This window comes from Alligator sinensis, unplaced genomic scaffold (genome assembly GCF_000455745.1).
Source record: "Alligator sinensis unplaced genomic scaffold, ASM45574v1 scaffold1004_1, whole genome shotgun sequence".
NCBI lineage: Eukaryota > Metazoa > Chordata > Crocodylia > Alligatoridae > Alligator > Alligator sinensis.
In genome coordinates, this window is record NW_005842148.1 from 802801 (window position 1) to 811957 (window position 9157).

Sequence of the window (9157 nt, forward strand, 5' to 3'; positions counted from 1 at the left end):
TTTCCTGCCTATGCAGGGGGTCGGACTCGATGATCTATTGAGGTCCCTTCCGACCCTAACATCTATGAATCTATGAAATCTGAATAGGGTAGTCAGACCCATTTCTCAGCTCTAACTTTCAGCTTTTCTTCCATGATTTTTCTTGATCTTCCAAACTCAACTGCAGTATCTGCAGCTGAGCCCTACTTACGTGGCATCTGCCATAGAGCTCAAACGCATTTGACTGTGGATCTCCAGTACTAAAAGCTTGAATCTTTACTTTTTGAGTTAAAAAGAAATGCCAGGCCTTGTAGCAGTGGGGCTTTACAGACTCACATGCTTATGAGCACAAAGAAGGATGCACTATTCGTACTGCCTAGTGGGTTACTTCAACAGGTATCAAATCTTGGCCAACGTGAAACTTCTTCTTGGGTATGTTCATTCATAGATCCATCATAATCCCTAAGCCTTTTCAAGTTGTTAATTGCCTTATATTTTAAAAAGTCATCTAAGGAAGAGAGGAAATCAACAATATTGAGAGTTGCAAAATGACTAGCCTCAAACTTTGACAATGCACTGATCCTCTCCAGACCAACCGGTGGTAGCGGGGGAGGCATTAACATGTTTGGTTCCAGAAATTCTCCATTTCCATTAGTGCTGGAAAAGTCATATAAAAAGCACTTGAAATTGGTGATGTGTTGTTTACTCTCTCAGGGAAAAAAAAACAAAACAAAAACACATCCTCTCCAAAGAGGGGGAAAGGTTAGAAATGATTTGTACTGCATTGATCAATTTACCCGAGTTGTCTTTCGACAGATTGTATTAATGGAACTTCATTTTCTTTTATTCTGTCGCTGGCCAATTTCTTCTTGACTCTTTAAAAGATCAATGAACACGTCTCACCGTCTTTGCACAAAATGAGCCTCTATTTTTTCCTTAAACTTTAAAAGATTTTATTATTTTCATTTGTAATAGATTTTTCTGTCTCCTTTTGCTTTCAGCCCCCCGTTGTGAATTTTCCAACGTCTATCTATTCTCTCTTTCTCACGGATTCAGTCTAAGGACTTCAGTTTTTTGTTTTGAAATGCTCTGGGTGCGACATGTAGGAAGTAGCATGTTCAGCTTCTAGTCAGCTACAAACAGGTAAGATCAGATACGAGTTCCTTGTTTAGTGCTGGTGCTAAAAGGAGGTGCCATCACTGAAATCAGTCAAAGTACTACACTTTGGTGAAATTCTGTACTATACTTTGGTGAAATTCTGATATCCTCAAGGACACTGGGTAGCAGAGGCAAATAATCCCAATGAAATCAGTACAATGCTACTTCACGTGAGAAGCAAGAGTACACGTGTATGGCCACACATGACTAGCATTAATGGATAATGGTTGCAATATCTCCCAGCTTCGGTGGGAAATCAGAGACTTCATAGGTTGAATTCTTGCCTCAACCCAAAGCAGTAACGTATAGATGTGTAGAAAATTAACTAGACGTTTGGTCTTCTGAAAAATGTTTGTTTTTAGGTTCCAAATACTCAGACAAGCAACACGTTAGGAAAGTGGGTTGTCTCAAAAAGGGGAGTGGGGTAAAATGACTTGCATGATCCTTTACATAATCGTGAGCATTGGATAAAGAGTAATGTTAGTACTTTTTAAATCCAGGCTCTTTTACCCATAGTTTTGTCATGGTGTATTTTTAACATTGTCAATCACAAAAGTAGGAGCTACAAAAAGCTATTAGCATACTCTCCACAGGAAGATAACCCAACAAGTAAAATCCATGTGGCTTAACATTGATTGCATGTCTCTTTTGCCTATAGATACTCATCATACTATATCCAGGCTATTTTTCAATATTTCTTTGAGGCCACTGCATTTGATTACTATGGAATGTAATCTCTTTGCCCCGAGGGTAAGTATTGCTGAAGAGTCCTCTTCCTTCCACTTTGACCCTCTCCAGACCCCATTCCTTCAATCACTGCCATAATGGACTCTTTCCTTTGAATATCATTGATGTTACACTGTTAGGCTGAAAACTGCTCTAATTACTCATACTGAGTTTGGTGAGCACAGGGACAACTGATTGAAAAGAGTAGCTGCAGCACTCAAACCTCTCACCCTACTAAGCAACCGATCTAGATGCCGGACAACTCCATATGACAAAGATTTAGAATTAAAAACACATGCACACACAATATTAACATTGAAATTTTTAAATGCCATTGAATTTATTCTTTCAGTGTACAGTGACTCTTTCTGTGAACTTGGATTCATATTTCCTTATTTCTTTGTACAGACAAATTTCAAACTTAAAAGTGTGGGGATGCTGAATTTGTTTTGAGACTAATTTAGTGATGTCCTTCAAACAGAGGTGCCATAGAAAGATCTGGATTCACTAGATTATGGTGAATACAATGCACAAGCTGAGCTCTCATGCCAAGGGATTTTTAGTGTTTATAGGCATGTGTCTGTACACCAACATGGACCAAAGAACTTGTCTGAAAATTCAAACAGCACACCTGCATGTCATAGAAACATATGGAAGTCACAGAGGAGGAGGAAAATGCCTGAAAAATAGGTGTTCTGTCAACTAGTTCAGTCAACTAGTTCATAATTTTCATAATGTGGAAAATTATTATTTGAGCTCCGGCTAAGATAGAATATGGGCCGTCAATGACTGCTCATCAAATGTGATTTATTTGGAATTCATTATGTATTTGTCTATGAAAGTATAAAATAAAATAGTTAAGCCCCACGGTAATATTTTTGTAGTTAGGTTGTTATGTTGCATATACAGCAAAATCTTACATTGTGTACAGAGAATAGATAAAACTAATCAGCTTGATTTCACCCTAATTTTGTCAGAGATGCACACGTCTTAACAAAATGTGTACAAATAAATGACTGCATATCATAAAGAAAGGGGGGAAAAGTTCATGAATGTTTAGAAGCCTTCTAGGCCTGGAAACTACAGGAATTTCTACTCATGTCAAATGTTGTCATCATTCTGAATGGAAACACAATTAAAAATTTGCAATTTTCCATAAAATGCAATACTAGTTTTGGTGCAAAACCAATATAAAAAAATTATTTGGTTGGTCATAATGTTTGGTTTCAATAGAACTGAAATATTTCATTCTGATTTTGAGGGGAAAAATATCAAACTGAAAAGTCATTTCAAAATGAAAAATTAAATGGATTCTATGTGGGTCTTCATTGAAACACAGAAAAAAGAAAAAAAGAGGAAGTGGACAAGCTTTCATAGAATCATTTGATTTTGGTCAAATGGCATTTTCTGAGTGAAATCCTTACTTTGGAAAATGTTGGGTCAGACTTACTGGAAATAGATCATATCTTTGGTAGTAACAATAACGACCTTTATAACATCAAGATTTGTGGATCCAACTAAAGGAGACTGCTTCTAACACACTTGGAATCAATGGTGCCCAAGTGGGTCTAAAACCCTTGACGCTTCAAGACCTACATATGAACTTTACTGCTAGGATCCACAAGGCGTAGAGAACTTAACACTGGGTTAAGGTGTAGGGTAGAAGGTGTTTGGAGTAAGATAACATATTTGCCTCCCACTAATCAATGTGAAGGCTTTGTAAAAAAGAAGAAGAAAAAATACAAATGGGGGAAAAATAACACAGAACACTCCAACTTTTGCAAGAGGTGAGGAAGAAAAATTTTGGCAGGTTTCTCCACGATCCCTTCATCCCCCCTGCATGGTTCTAGTTCCATATGCATCTTCTCTTTTCCCTTTGGCTGCTGTGCTGCAGTTAATAAGCATGTTTGCACATTTGGCACATTTTTGAGCTTTCACTTGCCATGTATTCCTTTTACAACCTCTTTATTATAGGTCTAGTGTACAGAACTGCTGCTTTATGGGAATTTGCAGGCCACTTGACATATGGTGCAGGATCCCTGGCCAAAATGGCATAATAGTATACAGCACTTTAAAACCAAAGTTCATTATTCTTCTGTCTTTGGTCTACATCCAACAGAAGCCCAAACGTAATCATTTGATAACAAGACTGGCTCCTCCGCACGTTTGCTGGCCTTCTTGTCAATGGATTCCTCTATTCTTGGAAGCAATGAGAGAATGTGTTGGCATTCACTTAGTGTAAACAGCTACTGCTGAGATGCATTAGTCTATGTTCATTTGTCCTTTCTTTTGCTGCACATTGTATGATAGCAATAATAAACCCATGTTCCTGTCTGTATTTCCTATGATAAATTTGATATATTAGTCAGACTCCGATGAATTAGGGAACACAAATCAGGTCTCTAAAAGAGTTTATTGGAGATTCGTTATCCGATTACTTAGTGTACATATTTGTCTGAGTGGAGATACTATTGTTCTTCTGTTATTAGCAATTAGAGCAACTTTCCGCCTTATATTGGGTGACTTCTGAACTGATATCTGGTCTGTAATTCAGCCAAGGGCAACAGCTGTGGTTTCTGAACTTGAGCGATTGGAGGCATGTTCCATTTGTGTATGCCTGCAAAATAGGCACCCTGATCTGCAAACCTATCACAAAAAACAGGTGTAGTTATGCACAACACATATGGAGTTGAGTAGGCAGGCAATGGCACATGGTGCACTGTTGACACAGACTTTCTTTTGTTGAGTGAGAAAAAATGCCCATGATAGCTGGCCAAAGTTTCTCATGGATTTCCTTGTCACTGAAATCTTTAAAAGTAGGTTTCAGTCCCACGGACATGCTTACTCCCTCCCCAGTTCCACTTCCTTGCCTGCATCATGCAATCTTGATTTAATTGCCCTTCAACAGTTTGAGATGGCATAACCAGTTACCTTCAGGAACTACTGATGTTTGTCTACTGGGAAGGCTAAGGATCACTAGAAGGCAAAGTATCACTAGCAGCATTTGGATTCGGCATTCTAATTCAGGTCCAGGTTTGTAGGAAAGGCCTCAGTTTGATCTTCTCAGTAATTCTTATTTTCATCTTCCCTTTTAAAAAGGAACTTGGTCCTTTGGCTGATTTTTTATCCATGTTGTTGTTGTTGTTGCTGTTGCTATGTGTTGAGCAAAACCTCTGCGACAGTCCATGGTGAGACACAGATCCACTTTCCACTGCCCCACACTCAGGACTTCTATTGGATCTTGCTTCTGGAAAGACTCCTGTCTCCTAGAAAATCTCTGTTGAAGGCCTCAGAGTACACAGTAGGGCAGTGGGGAAAGCACTTGGGACTCTGGGATCATCCCATGGTGAAACCAAGGGGATTGTCACACTCTGCAATCAGGGATTCATTGTTTCCCTGTTCATATTAATGGGCCAACTCCCACTGATTTAACTGCTGTGGGAGCAAGCCCTAATTACGCACATAAGTTGCCTGAGCCATTCACATCTTTGATCTTCTGACTATGGCTATTGCGGCGGTCTTCCTTTGTGTTGTTAAGCATGGTATATTTTGGGCTCTTGGCCTCTTACTCACTGTACTTTCAAGTGATATACCCAGCAATGAGAGTAGGATGAATGAATGTTGCAAAGAACAGTGTTCCAGGAAAGACATTCATAGCACAAAGCATCATTTGCTTGTGCGGGGTCCAACTTGGATCCTACCTACAGTCTTAGTCACTCAAATGTATTTGATATCCATACAGCCTGCTTCCAGCCAATGCAAGGAGCACTTTATTTCCTGGAGGAGTCCACTCCAGAGACTGGCAACTACCTTATGGATGCTGCACTGCAATATTACTTTTTGCTACGGGCATAACGCATTTATTATTCCTGCAACTATTATGGTGCATAGGCATAGGCACTGGCTTTTATTTTTACTGGGAGGGAGGCTAAGATGATGGCCATATGGAAAGTGCATAGGGTTTATAGGAGTTGGGGAGAAAGGCCTTCCTGAATGAAACCACCTGGTAGCTGGTCATTCAATACAGACAGGGTCTCTCTTCTGTTGGGGGACAGTATTTTATCAGGCATGTTTTATCCCATGCCTCATCGATACCCACTGACTCTGGATTACTGGCTCCTTGTACCCGAGCTCCTTATAGCTTTTATTCCCTTGCTTTCATTTTCTTTTATTCTGTTGTCTGCCTATTGTTGTTGCTTCTTTGAAAAGATCAATGAACAGGTCTTGCAGTCTTAGCATAAAATAAGCCCCTATTTTCCTTTAAACTTTAAAAGACTTCATTATTATTATTATTGTTCATAAGAGGGATGTTTGTATCTTCCTTCTCGCCTTCAGCCCCCCTGCAGCTAAACTTTCTGATGGCGCTTTGTGTTTAAAAGAAAATTAACTGCAAAGAATACACAATTTGACTTAAAACATATTGATACGGTAAAATGAAGAGCCATTTAATGAATTTTTTGTCCCCAGTGAAGTGCAAGTGTAAGGAACAGTAGGGGTTGCGCACAAGACTCTGAAAACGGCATTGTAATAGCAAAATATATTTGTTTGAACAGTGCTCCTTTTTCCTGTCTAATGATTTTGCAACATTGTTTCTCTCTCATTCCCTTCATTAGTTCTCTGTGACCACAAAGGAATTCCACTAAAGAAGGTAAGAAATAAACATCCATCCAGATGTTTTTGATACCGCTACTTGCAATGAGCCGTTAAGTCTTCAGGGAAAAACACATCTTAGTATATGAAAACACTCAGGCCAGTTTGTGTCACTTCTTGGGTTAAGCTCCTCACAGGGGGAAACCCCCCCACAACATGTTACTACTTAGGAATATGAAATGGGGGGGTTGCTGATTTAAGTTTTACAGGAGTTAAAGCACCGTCCTCTACTACTGTAAGTATTATAACGGCACCCAAAAGCACTGCTGTCATTCAGAGCCGTGTGGTATTTCTATTAAGGATGGAAATACGGACAGCCGTGCTCTGGGACCTTATTTATTAGTGTCTATAAAGTGCTTTGAGATCTTCTATGAAAAGTTATATTGCTGAAAAGCTTTCATATTATTAGTAGGCACATGGACTATAATTCTGAGCTCTGCTCTTTGTCACCTGAGGACCTTCTCTAATAATCTGGGTGGATAGCCAGCTTGTCCCCCAGAGCAAGTTAAAGTTGAATAACCACAGAGCTGCTCTAACTTTGCAAGATAAGATGGTTGCCCCAGAAACCTTCCCTTGGCTGGGGTTCCTCAGAGAGCATTGCACCGGGGTCTGCATGCCTCAACACCCCTTCGTCCCATCTCTGGTCCCAACCCCTTTCTGCTTGATGTCAAACTAGGATGCTCCATTCTACATGAATGTGGCTTTACGACTGACTTGTACTCTCCCCACAGTAGCAGTAGCACAGTACTCTCTCTGATTTATACCAACATATGAGAAAGGCAGAGAGTAGATGCTCTATTGCTCACACTGACACGATGTCTCATATCAATAAAAGCCTTTTCCCCCTCTATTCTATCCTATTTATTCTCTTTTCTACCTACATGTTTTATAGGTTTGAACTTTGGATATCCTCCTTATTACTCATAGACACCAAAGCTACATGTCATGTATCATAGAATCATAAAACCACATGTTGGTCATCCCAAAAAATATGATACGGCGCATGCTGAATACAGCCTAGTGCATGTTGTACAGAAAACCATTTTTGATGATGAGAGTTTTTAAAGGTTTTGTTTTTTTTTTAATTTATCCATAGTTTCATAGTTGGTAGGGTCAGAAGGCATGACCCTGGCCAGATGTTCATCCAGCCTTGTTTTAAAGACCGCCAGGATAGGAGCCAGCACCACTTCTTTTGGAAGTTGGTTCCAGGTCCTAGCTGCCCTGACTGTGAAATAGCCCCTCCTTCACAAAACCAGGCTATCTTATTTGCTAGGAGTTCAATTCTACTGGCTCAGAGGAAGGAAAATAGCAAAGATTTCATAAACCTCAAAAAATGACCAATGTTATTTTGAGTCATAACAACGCAGCAGTTTCAAAAATATAATATTCTAGGGTATTTCAGAACTAGAAACAAGTACTGGAGAGCAGCAGCACTCAAAGTTTCTTTCAGTTTGAAAACTTTTACAGGGGAGGGGGGAATCAAAGGAAGGGGAAAGAAGAGGAAAAAGTCTTTTTTAATGTTTCTGTTTATTTATTAGCAGTTTCTATTTGAAGCTGCTCAAAGGTACAGAATGGTATATTAAATCATGAAAAAGATTAGTAGGGAGAGTGTTAAAGAGGTGGTCAAAGGCACCTGATAAAGTTAATCCTCATGTTTTCCCCATTTATCCATGCATCCATAATTCACAGCATTAGTTATTCTTCCTCCCTCTAAACTTTCCTAATAATAGATTTCAATTAACCCTCTTGATGGAGTTGGAAGCATAAAGGAGTTCTGCCTTACAGTAGAAATATATCCAAGTAGGAGAGTATACCTTTCTCAGAGATAAAACAGATGATAAGAATGCATTTCATATTAAAGATATTTCATAATTTATTAACAAATTAGAGTTGTTTAGATAAAGGCTTAATTGATGGCATTCACCATGGTCCTGGTGTCCTGCAGGCAAATAGGTTGTTTGTAACCATGCCTTTTAATCTTATATGCTACCTAATTTAAAGTGTGACAATTCTCTAGGGAGGAGTGCCTTACATTAGGGCAAAGTTAAAGCAATGACCTTCAGCCTCCTCTCTTAATACCTAGGCATTGGGTGTTCCCCTGTAGCTAATGAATATCACTGACCTCTCCTCTGCTAGAAACTTTAAGAAAAATCAGTAAGACAAAACGTGAAGATTTTTCTTATTCAGGGAAGAGTATATGGAACTCAAATCCTACATCCCAATGAAAGCCAAAGAGAGTCTTGCCTCGGTTAGGACTATAGGACTTAACACTATTACAGTTTAACACTGTACAACACCCTTTCCACATTCAAAGTGTTGTTCAGGCATTCAGGGCTGACTTGGGAAATCAGGCACAATGCTGAACAACAGCCCTTTGCATGAGCTGCTCTATCCCCACAAGCACTCTGTACCAAAGACAGTCTGCCCCCAGCTATTTCCCTGTTCCACGCGATAGTGATTTGTTGCTGGCTTACACCACCAGCAAGTTATTAAACCCTCATGCTAGCTCAGATTGGCTGGCTGGTAAATACGGCCAGTAGCTACTCCTTACTTTCCTGCAACCTATCCATATCTAGAGGCGCAAATTCTTGCTTACTTGTTTGGGCTTGGACCCGAGTCAGGTAGCGGCTGTGGCCATGAAGCC